The sequence below is a fragment of the Diospyros lotus genome, chromosome 8, assembly GCF_014633365.1.
Source record: "Diospyros lotus cultivar Yz01 chromosome 8, ASM1463336v1, whole genome shotgun sequence".
NCBI classification, from domain to species: domain Eukaryota; kingdom Viridiplantae; phylum Streptophyta; class Magnoliopsida; order Ericales; family Ebenaceae; genus Diospyros; species Diospyros lotus.
In genome coordinates, this window is record NC_068345.1 from 39,432,892 (window position 1) to 39,446,974 (window position 14,083).

Here is a 14,083-nt window from a genome sequence, read left to right on the forward strand (position 1 = left end):
AATTGAACCAGTCGATTTTTTTTTTTTTGTAGTTCAAAACGGTTTGGTAGTTATACAAATCACACGATTTGCGATTTGTATAGTTGGCGGTTTGATTTAAAACAAAATCGCTCAAGAAAATATAAAAAATATATATTATTATAAAAATCACCCCACAACCCCTACAACCTTTATTATTATAAAAATTTTATAATAATATATAACAAGTTTATAACAATATATAACTATTATAATTGTCATCAGATTATAATAGTTTATAATAATATATAATTATTTTTTTCAATATTTTTATACTATATTATATGTTGTTAATAGTTATTTTTAAATCGCGGTAAACCGCACCAAACCAGACCGCATTTGCGGTCTGGTTTGGTGTGGTTTGGCTGCACCAAAATCAGACCGCGGTCTGATTTGATCAGAAATCACACTAGTGGTTTAGCTTGCTAAAAATGGTTTAGATCGGCCAAATCGCACCATGAACACCCCTAGGCACTAGAATGACATTCATGTTATTTTACAAGATGCTAGAGGCAAAGTTGTAAGTAAATCGATTTGAAGAGTTAATGGACAGGGCTGCCTCAATGCAAAGAAAAATGCTAGAAAGCCTGACGGACTTACCGACGACTTTATCGAAAGGGGGTAAAAAGTTAATTTTGCCCCACGCATGTTTTCTCCCTCCTCCTCCCATGGATTCCCCCTCCTGCTCTGGTGCGTCTCCCCTGCTATGGCTGTCGCCTCGTCGTCGCGCCTCCCTGCCCTCGCCTCGCCTCGCCTCGTCTCCGTCGCCTTTCTGTCATGGCCGCCTCACCTCACCCTCGCCGACAGTAACTCCCCTTCCATGGTCGCGCCTCTGCTGCCTTCGTCTGTCCGCAATGCCTCGCTATCATGTCGTTGTCGTCTCACCTCCTTCATCGCCTCTCCTCATCTCGCGTATCCTTGTCTCGCGTCACCTCGTCTCACGTCGCTACAGCAAAGACTATGGGCAAGGGCAAGGGAAATGCTTTACAAATTTATAAAATTTGAGGAGACATTTTTATATTTGTACCCAATTCTGTAAGGTTATCGATAAATCTCTTGGACCTGTAATAAGACTCCAATGTGAAAAGAAAAGACACAAAGGTAAGGGATAATGAGATAATTGGCAAGCGGAGGGGGAGGCGGCGGCTGCCGGCCCTTCGAAGAGGATTCTGGGATTTGGTGGGTGAACAGTGAGCTACGTTTTCTCGTCCTTTGACTATGCTGACAAGGAAAAATGGCTGCTTCTGTACGGACTACATAAACTCAACGGTCAACATACATGAGCTGATCCAACAGCCATGGGAGCTTGTCAGACGGTTCACACCTTTGTCTCTGACCCATTATCCCGGTTTAAGAGTAATTGTACAATTGTACTTGGAATATGAAACTTGATCCGCACTTAAAATCAATTGATATTAGGTGAGTTAAGTAAGGACGATGGACCAGAAAGTCATTATGGGTCTCGTGTAAGTATAGGAACCTGAGAGACGATGAAGAGAAAAAGCCATGGTACTATCATTTAAAAGGAGGAGTATGGGAGTGGGTAGCCATGGTGATGCTAAAGGACCATAGATTTAGGCAGCTTGATTGGCTAAGATGGGGTTAAAATACCCAATTTGGTTGAAGGGCATATGCAACTCTTGTTCGTTAGAGGTTCAAAACAATGTCTTTAATGTGCCACGTACACCAAACCAAAGCAGCCATTCCTTATTGGGTTGGTTACAAGACAACCCCTATATTAAAAAGAACAAAGAAAATTAGCCATCATTCTCATCCATGTGGGGTAGAGTCAACAATGGCTAATTTTATGAAGTAGCATATGGAATTTCTTTAACCACCCTCTTGATATTATATATATGTGTCACTAATCAAAGGGTAACTTGCCCTTAAAGAAATGTGATGAATGAATGTCTAGGAGTTTCTTAATTACACAATTAGACAAAATAATATTATAAATTATGACAAAGATTAGGCAAAAATTGTCATAGATTTAAGATTCAGGTGTTGATAATGCTTAATTTTTTGTCCCAATGAGGGATCTAGTTATGGTTTCAAAAACACTTTTTTTTTTTCAATTTGTAATATTAAAATTCAACAAACTCTAGGGTCAAAAAAGTAATATCAGAAAATGTACCAAAAAAGTCCTCAAGTTATGAAAGATGTTCTGTTGGTTTTAAAAGTCAAGTCTCCTTCGAGATCAAGAAATATTAAGAAAATAATTTGTTAGAAGTTACCAAAATAAATAAGATTAAATGATCGCTACATCAAATTCAAATAAAAATGGATAATAATAGTATCATTGCTTGAACACAACAATAAATTTATTTACTAATAACATTATCGTCAAGTCATTTATACTCTACAAGAAAGAGAACAATCAGATAACTTAAGATAATTATTGCACAAATACTCAGATATTTAAGTTAAATATTAAATTTTATTAAAAATTTAAATATAATATTAAAATTAGTATCAGAGGCGTTCCCTTCTTAGAACGAAGGCTCATCTATTTATAAAAAAATATGAAATTTTGTGATAAGTATATATGGTATTTTGAAATTTACTAGAATTATTATTCTTATGAATGATATCTACCCTTTTTGTATAATTTTTGAATGTTGGAGTTATTTTGTTTACACTTTATTTGGAACCCCCAAACAGAAAAAATTTATGCGACAAGATTTAGGATATTATAGTTTCTCAAAGTTTGTTACAATATCTCAATTTTTTCTATATTTCTTGAGACTATTTCAATTATCATCTTTAGCCTAAAAAGTTTTTTTTTTTTACTTTTTTGATATTTTAGTGAACTTTTGAATATGACACCTCAAATAGTAATTTATAACCCTAAGGTAACCTTTTTGAATGCTATCCTAAACTTGGATTAATTAAATCAAACTTAATTAGAAAACCAAAGAGGTGATTATTTATAGGAGAGTAGGAGAATCCGTGCAAGTTACTATGACACTAAAGTAGTAATATGTAGAATGAAATCCCTTTTGTCAATCAACTTTAATCCTTTTATTGAGTTGATCTAATTAATTATAGTAAAAGCACTTTTACTAGTAATTTGATGATTGATTAGTAACACCTAATATTAAACAATACTAAAAGTAACTCTTGTTAGTGTAGGTGCTCTAGACCCAATTAGATTGGGCAAATTGTACGCTGACATTTTTAATCATATTTCATATTGAATAAAGAGTTATTTAATTCTACAAGAAGTCGTTCTATTAGTTTCTTGTTATTAATGTAATGATCGGATGAAACTAGATAGAAGTCCATATGATATATACTATGATTAATCTATAAAGATGTGAGATGATGCATCACAGTTTCTCGACATCATTAAATGTCCCAAGTCGTAGTAATGTCAAGAATGGACATTGACAATTGCGGTAAGACTTGTATGTGCTATGTTTTTGCTATGTGATAGCAATGGGGGACTCACACCCATAGGCATGAGGATGCCTAGACAAGTACATAGGTGACCAATGTTGGAGAATATGTCACTGGACATGACTCGCCATGAGAATCCATTTTGGTTAAATGTTGATGGAATTCTCATACAAGATGGGTGTAACTAATCCTTGGACCTGAGGTTGTCACGGTCATCTCATAAGAAGACCGATATGCTTTGACATCGTTTCGATGGGCCTAGATAAAGGCTGCACGTGGGCGATCGTTGGGCATATCGTGAGGCTTATGGAGATGGGTGCATAACTAAGATGGGACTCGTATATCCCTTGATAGAGGATGATGTATCTAAGGCGCCTTCGGTGGATATTCACTTTAAATCCATGGCCATGGTGAAAGAGATCAATAAGGAGTTATTGATTCACTTTCTATTAAGTGTAGATATTCGGATAACCGAAGAAAGACTTATGTGATCATAATCAAGCAACACATTGCCAACTTGAGATCACATAGGATACATTGACGAGAGGATCGAATTACACGGTAACCATGCTCGTGAAAGGTTATTTGCGGATTATGAATCCTTCTGAATAATTGGGTAGGCATGATACCTTGCTAGAGGCCAATCTTGTCTTATGTGTTCGTACCGACACATTGCCAACATATTCGGGAGCTTAATGAGTCATACGCAATAGGCACGGTCCCTGGCTTAAACTAGGAAAGCGGACGTATGGTTAAGTAGGACACTTCGGCAAGAAGTTGTGCCGTCGTAGGTTCTCACGGGAAAAGAACAAACAGACGTAATGACGTCGATATGACGAGAGGGTCGTCATAAAGGAAAAGGTTTCCTAAAATAGCAATTGATTAAATTAGAAAGTAGTTTCTAACTTAATGATTAAATTAGAAAGAAGTTTCTAATTTAATAATTTGGGCTTAATTTAATACTTGGGCCAAATAAAGTATTTGGGCCAAATATTAAATTAAATTAAATATTTGAGTTAAATTAGATTTGGGTCAAATATTAAATAATAAATATTATATTTGGGCTAAATAGATTTGGGCCAAATATTAAATATTAATTATTTGGGCTTGAATTAGATTTGGGCCACATATTTATAAATGAATTTGGGCCACTTTAATTTCTAGTTGACTAGGATTAATGGGCTAGCCCAATCCATGTCCCCTAGGATTTGGGAAAACCCTAGGAGGTTGCTTATTTATAAATAGCGCTTTATGGGATGCCTAAATGAAGCCACTTTTATTTTGTTGGTTTTCAAGAGTTGAAAATCGATTCTTTTACCGTCCACACACAAGCCGCGCAAAGGAGAAGGAGCTAGCACTCCTATTCCGCTCTCCTTGCCAACGGACGCGTGCCGCGTATCACGAGTTAGAGGCCGGACGCTTGGACGGCTTGAATCCGCGAACGACTCGATAATCTAAAGGTTAGATTTCTTTATTTGTTTGTGAATAATTTAATTTCGACGTTGATCCAATCGTTGGGATCGGAGTAAGGTTCAAATTTTTGAACTACACTGCTTATCCCGTAGCGATCTTGCTTTACTTTCAACTCTCAACTCTCAACTCTCAAATAACATGATGGTCAATCAAATATTAAATTTCATAGCAAATGCTCACCAAATGGAAAGGCTTTAACCATGAATTGATGTTAACGATGGTGAATTGAGTTTCTTCTTCATCCAACATTAAATACAGAAGGTACTACTACTACAGAGAGCAAAGTCAAGTCAGAGCAAAATTTTCCAAATTGGGTCCCACACCACTGGACTTTTGTCCCACATAATAATAATCAATAAAATAAATAAATAAATAAAGCATCATTAATTGACAAATGAGTTGACGTTCAAACCAACTTAATCTCACCGTTCAAACATGACGTTCTTGAAACTCTCTTTTACATGTAGTTTGCAAGCTTGGCTTTAAGTTCATAACCTTTCAAGTTTTGTGTCTAAAGATAGCATTTTAAAATCTAAAATAAAAAGAGTGAAATACTCCATCATTTATAATTTTTATAAAGGCACAGGATATTATTATAATAATTTAAAAAAATATTATTATATTTTTCATATCACGTAATTGTGAGGGGTCGGATGTGGTTTGGTCCAGGTCCTACCATTCCTCCCACCTCACATTCAACCCCCCCCTTTTATTAGCTCACGTCAAGTAATATATTAATTTTTATGTTTTAAAATAAAAATATATCTTTATAATTAAATCTAATTTTAGGGGTGTCAATGTAATTTTTTTCTTTTAAATGTAAAAAAATAATTTTCAATTAAAGTCACAATATATAGAATACACACCCCACAATTATTTAATATATCAATTTTCATGTTTTAAAATAAAAATATATCTTTATAATTAAATCTAATTTTAGGGGTGTCAGTGTAATTTTTTCTTTTAAATGTAAACAAATAATTTTCAATTAAAGTCACAATATATAGAATACACAACCCACAATTATTTGATAAACAAAAACATTAATGTGAATTTTAGTGTTTTACAAAAATAATTTTTATAAAAGTATATTGTAATGGCTTCTTTGATTATAATTTTCCTAGTGTTTTATTTTTATTTTTAAATTTTATAAATAAAATATTTTTTATAAAAAAAATTATTGTTGTGGAATAGCGCTATTAATAGATTATATGACGTGGTGATCCAACCCGAATTCAACGGCAAAATTAATGGGTTTGAATCAACTTTTAACAAGTTGGATTTAGAGTTTAGATTTGCATTCTTATTGGGTCGATTTGATAAAAGTTTATTAGGTTTGAGTTGATAATCTAGGTAGCACAAAAACGCGTTCGGGACGCCATTTCGGCGTTTTCGAACCGTTTCGAATTTTGGAGACGACAAGAATGCCCAAAAACAAATTTTGGGGCGTTTCTGTAAATTACGAAATGTATGGAGGCCGTTTCGTAATTTACTTAAACTTGTTGGAAACGCGTTTCAGCCTGAAACGCATTTCCGACGACCAACAACCTCACAATCTGGAGGCAAAAAGCTAGCTATTCGGCGTCTGCCCACATCGCACGCATCCTAAAAGCACCTCTGCCCAATGCCTATTTTCCCTCTCTTCTTTTCTTCTTCTTCATTTTTCTAGTTTTTTCTCCTCTATTGTCACTCGCGCACATTGGTTAAGTTGTTGCTTCTGGTGCTAGCCTCGTTGCCGTTCCTTCAGTCGATTGCCGTCGTCACTCTTTCTTTCGGTGTCGACCCCAAAGTCTCGCCGCCGTTTGCCGTCCACCATCGCTCGCTCATTCTCAGGTCGTTGTGGCTCTCTCTCTCTCTCTCTATATATATATATATTCATTATTGTTTGTGTTTGTATTTGGTTTGTATGTGTTCTGTGTGTATTCATTACTATTTGAATTTGTATGTGTTCTGCTTGTGTGTTCATTATTGTTCTGTGTGTTTTGTATGTGTTCTGTTTTGATTCGTATCGTATTTATGTTGCTCTTTGTTTGGTTTAAGGATTTGTTTGTGTTTGTATATGAATTTGTATCGATGTTTATTGTTTATATTTATTTGTATTATATTTGAATTGTTTTGTATAATTTTTTATATTAAAAATTATATCTACAAAAAATCCCTTATATTTTTTAAATTTATAGTTTATCCTACGTTTTCGTTTCCTACATTTTTAAAAAAATATCATTTCAGCATTTTCGTTTTGTTTCGGAAACGTATCGTTTTCTATTTCCGTGCTACTTAATTGATAATAGGTCAACCTATTAACAAGTTTGAGTTTATTGTAATTTTTCCTTTTAAATGTAAAAAATAATTTCCAAATAAAGTCACCCAATATATAGAATACATAGCCCACAATTATTTAATAAAAAAACATTAATGTAAATTTTAGTACTTTACAAAAATAATTTTTATAAAAGTATTTTGTAACGGCTTCTTTGATTATAATTTTTCTAGTGTTTTATTTTTATTTTTAATTTTTATAAATAAAATATTTTTATAAAAAATAAAATTATTATTGTGAAGTAGAGTTATCAATAAATTATCTGACATGGTGATCCAACCCAAACTCAACATGAAATTAATAAATTTGAATCAACTCTCAACAAGTTTGGATTTAGAGTTTAGGTTTGACTTGTTATTGGATCGATTTGATAAGAGTTTATTGGGTTTGATTTGATAATATAGGTCAACTTAAAAAATCCTGGAATGACTTAATAACAAAACAAGTTTAAATTGATTGACATCAAACTCAAAATTGAAATTAATCCATTATGATCTATTAATTGAAATATCTATCAATTTCCAAAATACCCTCCATAACTTTTTCAATTTTCATTGTTTCACTTTATGCTTTTATTCATATGTTTTTTTATTAATATTTTGATTATTTTTCAAGTTATATATTTTTAATTTATGTCTGGACTATTTAGGATGGTTTAAAAAATCAAAATGAAAGTAATTATTTAATTAATAATTTGTGAATTACTTTATTTTATTTTTAATTTTAATATTTTGGTTAATATTTAAATTTAAATAGATACTTAAATAAGTTAATAAATCAATTTAATATGTATATACTTTAATAGGTATTTAACATATTAATCTATTTAGTTAACATGTCCAAATTCGAGTTAAAACTTAATAGATCATATTAATAACCTGACATGTAGACTTATTTTGACACACTTATAATATGAAGTAAATGCAAAAGTTTTTTTTTTGGGTAAAATAAAATACTCCATCAAAATGAAGTAATTCTCACACAAAAAAAAAATTATAATAGGTCTTAACTTCTAGCTAATTATACAATCTTCGGTCAAATATATATTTTTGTCCTTATACTTATACGTTTTTTTATGTGTCTACTCGAATTTTTTATTATTTCAATTATATTATTGTATCTATATTTTTATGTCAATTTAACTCTTATACTTTAACATTGTTTCTATGTGGTTACTCAAACTTTTTATTATTATGATTACACTATTATACCTAAATGTTTTAGTCAATTTAACTTGTTGAGCCAACTTGTTTATATTAATTAAATTTTGATGATTAACAAAAAAATAATTTTTAATATACAAATTATAGTATTTTTGGTGATTAACAAAAAAGAGTATTTTTTTAAAATATATTAATTATAATATCGAATTATTTTTTATTAATTTATAAAATATTTTTTTCATAACATATGTATTACTAAAAATATTTCACTACAAGAAAAATGGGATTTAGCGACGGATTTTTAGTGATGGACATTTCCGTCGCTATTTTGCGACGGAATAGCAACGGATTTGCGATGGATTAATTTTTTTTTTTTAGAATTAGCAACGGATTTTAGTGACGGAATATTTTTCCGTCGCTAAAAAAATAAAAAAATATATTTTTTTTTAGTGACGAAAAATAATCCGTCGCTAATTTTAGTGATGGAAATAATTTTTCGTCGCTAAATATTAATAATAATAAAAAAAACAAAAAAAAAATTATATAGCGACAGAATTTTTTTCTGTCACTAATTTTAGCGACGGAAAATATATTTCGTCGCAAAATTTAAAAATAAAAAATTAATTTTAATATTAATTTAAATAATTAAAATAAAATTTAAATTTTAAATTTATTATTATTAAAATTTAGCGACAGAAATAGATTTTCGTCGCTCAATTTTATAATAAAAAATTTAAAATTAAAATTTTTTTAAATAAAAAAATTAAAGCTAAGACAATCCGTCGCTTTAATTTTTAACTTTTTTTATTCTATTAATTTATAAATATTTAAATTTGGGATGAATATTTAAATATATAAATATTTAAATTTTATAAAAAATTAAATATACATTTAAACATGAGATGAATATAAAAAAATTAATTTATAAAATTTAAATAAATATATTAATATTAAAAATTATAATATTGCTAAATTCTAACTTTATCAATTAATATATTTCATGTGTATAAAATAAAAAATATATTAAATGTATAATAATTAATTATTTGTAATATTTATTAAATGTGTACAAAATATAAACAAAACTACATTTGAAAAATAAATAAAAAATTTAAAAATCATAATATTATTAAAATTTTCTTTATTTTAAATTTTAGAAATCATAAAAATAAAACAATATTAAAGAATTACATTATATAAAAAGGTGTCTAGGAGCTATTTGTCAATTTCTTATTTTTTATAAAGAGGAGAATTTTTTGCAAAACTAAAAAGTTTAAAACTATAATATATGAATGACATTGTGTACAAGACCGTAATATTTATTAAATGTGTTCAAAATGTAAACAAACACTATATTTGAAAAATAAATAAAAAGTTTAAAAATCATAATATTATTGAAATTTTCTTTATTTTAAATTTTAGAAATCATAAAAATAAAATAATATTGAGGGATTACATTATATAAGAAGATATTTAGGAGCTATTTGTCAATTTCTTTTTCTTTATAAATAAGAGAATTTTTTGCTAAACTAAAAAGTTTTAAACCATAATATATGGATGGCATTGTGTCTTATAACAATATCATATGTCACTATCTAATATATAGACATTGTAACACAATTAAATATACAATTAAGTCATTCATAATAAACAATTAGGGAAGTGAAATGTGTTGATTAAGATAACAGAGTATCAAGATAAGTTCGGAATGATTTTCGAACGAAGATATGGAATGGTTTTCTTCTTAATAGTTATACTATAAAAAAATTATAGGAGTTAATTTTTATTTTTAAATTTTAAGTGTTATGTATAAAACATTAATGTTGACCAAGAAAAAAATAAATATATCACTTTATTATTTATACTCTTTAATTTTGTTTTTGAGATATAGATGAAATTCAGCAATTTGAAATTCGTTTAGTATAATTTTTATTTATAAAAAAAAATTAATTTTTTAAGATAACAAACTATTAATAAATAATTCAATATATAAAATTAATTTATTATAATTATTCGATTTATAATATAATTAAATTTTTAGATAATTACAATAATATTCTATTTAAATTATTGAATAATAAAATTTTATTTAAATTACATTATTTTTATCAATTAAATAATTATTTTTATTATTTTTATAAATTATATTATTTTTTATTTAATTAATAAATATTAAAAAAAATTGAAGAGGCGGGAAACTCCCCCGCCCCGCCTCTTTCATAACCAAATCCCCCCTCCCCCTCCCCCTTCCCCTTCCCCTTCCCCTCCCTTCCCCCCCAAAAACCCTAAGTCCCCCCCTCCCCCAAATCTCTAACCCCCTCTCTCTCTACCTCTCTCTAGCTTCTCGCCCCCGCTTTCGCTCTCTACCTCGCCTTCCCCCCGCTCTTGCTCGATCTCACCTCTCGCTCGCGGCCTCGCCCTCGCTGTCTCACTCTCGCTCTGGGTCGCTGCTTCGCCCTCGCTCGACCTTGCCTCTCGCTCTCGGTCGTTGCTTCGCCCTCGCTTGACCTCGCCTTTCGCTCGCTGTCTCGCTCTCGCTCGCGCCCTCACCCTTGCTGTCTCGCCATCACTCTCGCTCTCCCTCGCTGCTTCGCCCTCGCTCGCGGCCTCGCCCTAGCTGTCTCGCCATCGTTCTCTCGCTCTCTGCTTCGCCCTCACTCAATCTCGCCTCTCGCTCGCGGCCTCGCCCTCGCTGTCTCGCCATCGCTCTCTCGCTCTCGCTTGCTGCATCGCCCTCGTCTCTCGCTTGCTCGCTCGCGGCTCACCCTCGCTCGCTGCCCCTCACCCTAGCCCGCGTTGCAGCCCCTCGCCCTCGCCCGCGTTGCAACCTCTCGCCCTCGCCCTTGCCCAGGTTAATTTTTTATTTTGTAAATAACATGTTAATTTTTAATTTTTTATTTTGTAGATATTTATTTTATTTTTTATTTTTAAAATTTGTTTGCAGCTCAGTTTAATTTAAGTAAATTTAAAGTATTTTCAGATGTTTATTTTTTAGATATTTATTTTATTTTTTATTTTTTAGATTTTTTTTGCTGTTCATATATTTTGTATGCTTTTTTCTTTTTTTTTGTGTGTTATTTTATTTATTTTCAGTCAATTATTAGAAGTGTTTGTTAGTATTATAATTTTATTCTATTTTTGATTATATTTAAAGTTTAAATATTTAAGTATTAATTAATTATCTTTTTTTTTAATAATTTTATATTTGTCAGATTGTAGTGTAAATATATTTTTTATTTTTTAATTATTATTATTATTTTTATTTATTTTTTATTTTTTTTATTTATAAATATGAGTTAGCGACGGATTATATTCCGTCGCTAACATTTTTATAATTTTTAATTTTATATTTAAAAAATAAAAAAATTATTAAAAAAATTAAATTTTAAAAATAGCGACGAAATATTCCGTCGCTAAAATAAATTTTAATTTTTTTAATAATTTTTTTTTTAAAATAGCGATAAAAATTTCTGTCGCTAAATTTAAAAAAAATACATTTAGTGACGAAAAATTTTCCGTCGCTAAATTGGCGACGGATCTGTCGCAAAAAAATATAGCGACGATTGTTTCAGCGACGGAAAAAATCCATCGCTAAATTAATTTAGCGACGGATTTTTGGATTTAGCGACGGAAATATTCCGTCGCTAAAATCCGAAATTCTTGTAGTGTTATTTCTTGTTAAAAATTTTAGATTAATTTATAAAATATTTTCAAAGCATACGCATTATTAAAAATATTGTTTTTTATTAATTTTTTTAAAATATATTTTAAATTAATTTATAAAATACTTTTCTAGCTTATGCATCACAAAAAGAATATAACAAGCTAGGTATACCCTCATAGTTTGGACCCTCAATTTCAAGCTAGCCAAAGCTTTCCTTTACTAGCTAGTCTACAAGCTTATTTGTTATTTAGATGCACATATTAAATTTAAGTTATATTAAACTTTTTCTACTATATCGGTCAAATTTTTGATCATTGAAAAAGTGGTTAAAATGCTTATAAATACCCTTCAAACTCATTTTTTGAGCATCCAAATACTTTCATTATATATCCAAAGCACCCGAAAGCTCTCAAACGCTCTCAAACAAAACATCCAAACAAGCTGAGACTCTCGAAATATTATTGCACATCCACTAAAGTTCTATAAGGTAAAAGGAGAAAAAAATTTTAAGTCTTCTATGACAAATCTGAATTTCTCCATTTGAGGTTACAAATTTATTTATTTATTTAAATATGATTTCCTTGTATAATTTGTTCTTAATTACTTATTTGTGTTCAAATGTGGACAAATTATTTTAAGGGTGTCAAAAAATATCTGAAAACTGGTGAACCGGACCGAACCGTGCCTTTTGGATTGGTTTTATGGTTCAAATGTTACGTTCTGGTTCTAAAAAATTAAGAATCGATATATTTGGTTTGGTTATTATTATTATTTTTTTCAAACTGTGATTCGAACCGAACAAGAACTGATATTATACTTATATATATATTATAATTTTAATCTACTATTTTTTATTTATTTATTTTTTATTGTTGGTTATTGTTATTCATGAACTCTTTTATTTCTAGACTTTTATGCGCTATTGCTATACTAAATGATCAATGTAATCTCATTTGATGAGGTAATTTATGAATTATTTTGTTCTACTTTTACTTCAAGACTTGAAGTATTAATAAAGTTATGGGTTTATTTTAATTAACAAATTTGTTTGTAATTTCATATTTTACAAAAATGTTTAGAAGTTAAATGTTAATTGGACAGAACCGAAACTGGTTCGGTGTAACGGATTGGTCATTGTTTGATTTTATATATGTAATGGTTCGGTTACAATTCTTATTTTTTTGGGAATCGTTAAAAATGATTTAATTACTGGATTCTTATAGAACTAGACCAATCCTAACCGTTGATACCCTTAAATTATTTTTAAACATTTAAATTATTATTGAAGATTGTACAGGTTTTCTAGATCCGTTAAAATCTAGGTGAATTTAGTTTCCAATGTAAGATAGGAAGAAAACCTTGGTGTAGTGATTGCCTAGAACTTATTGTAATCTAAGTGCGTATATAATTTTCAAGGTGAGCTAGTGTGGAAATCTTGGTGATTTTGATTCAGTAGAACCCCAATGGTGGTTAGACCTAGGGAAAGTGAATTAGGTGTGTGTGAAATACTGAACCACTATAAATTGTGTTGTGCCTCATATTATTTATTCTTGTTATATTTTGTGATTTGCATTAATTATTAATCTCAAATATAATTTATTATATTTATCAAATATATTTTTCAATAAAATAATTAATCAAGAATATTTATTAAAATTAAAAAAAAAATTAAACACTCAATTCACCCGGTCATAAGGACCAACATAACTCTTATATTTTAATGGTAAAAAAAAGATTAAATTGACTCATTTCACTTTACTTTTTTTTTACATATTAAAATAAATAAGTTAAATTGACTTAAAAATATAAGTATAAGCATATAATTGAAATAATTAAAAGTTTAGATTATTACATGAAAAAAAAATCAAAGTATATAGATTAAATTGACTAAAAAAAATAAATATAAAATTATAATCGAAATAATAAAAAACTTAAATGTTCACACAAAAAATGAAACGTAGAAGTAGAAAAATAAAAATATGTGATGTGCCAGGGACTTTCTAGGCTAACAAACAGCTTCATTTCTGGCTGAATTCCCCATCAAAT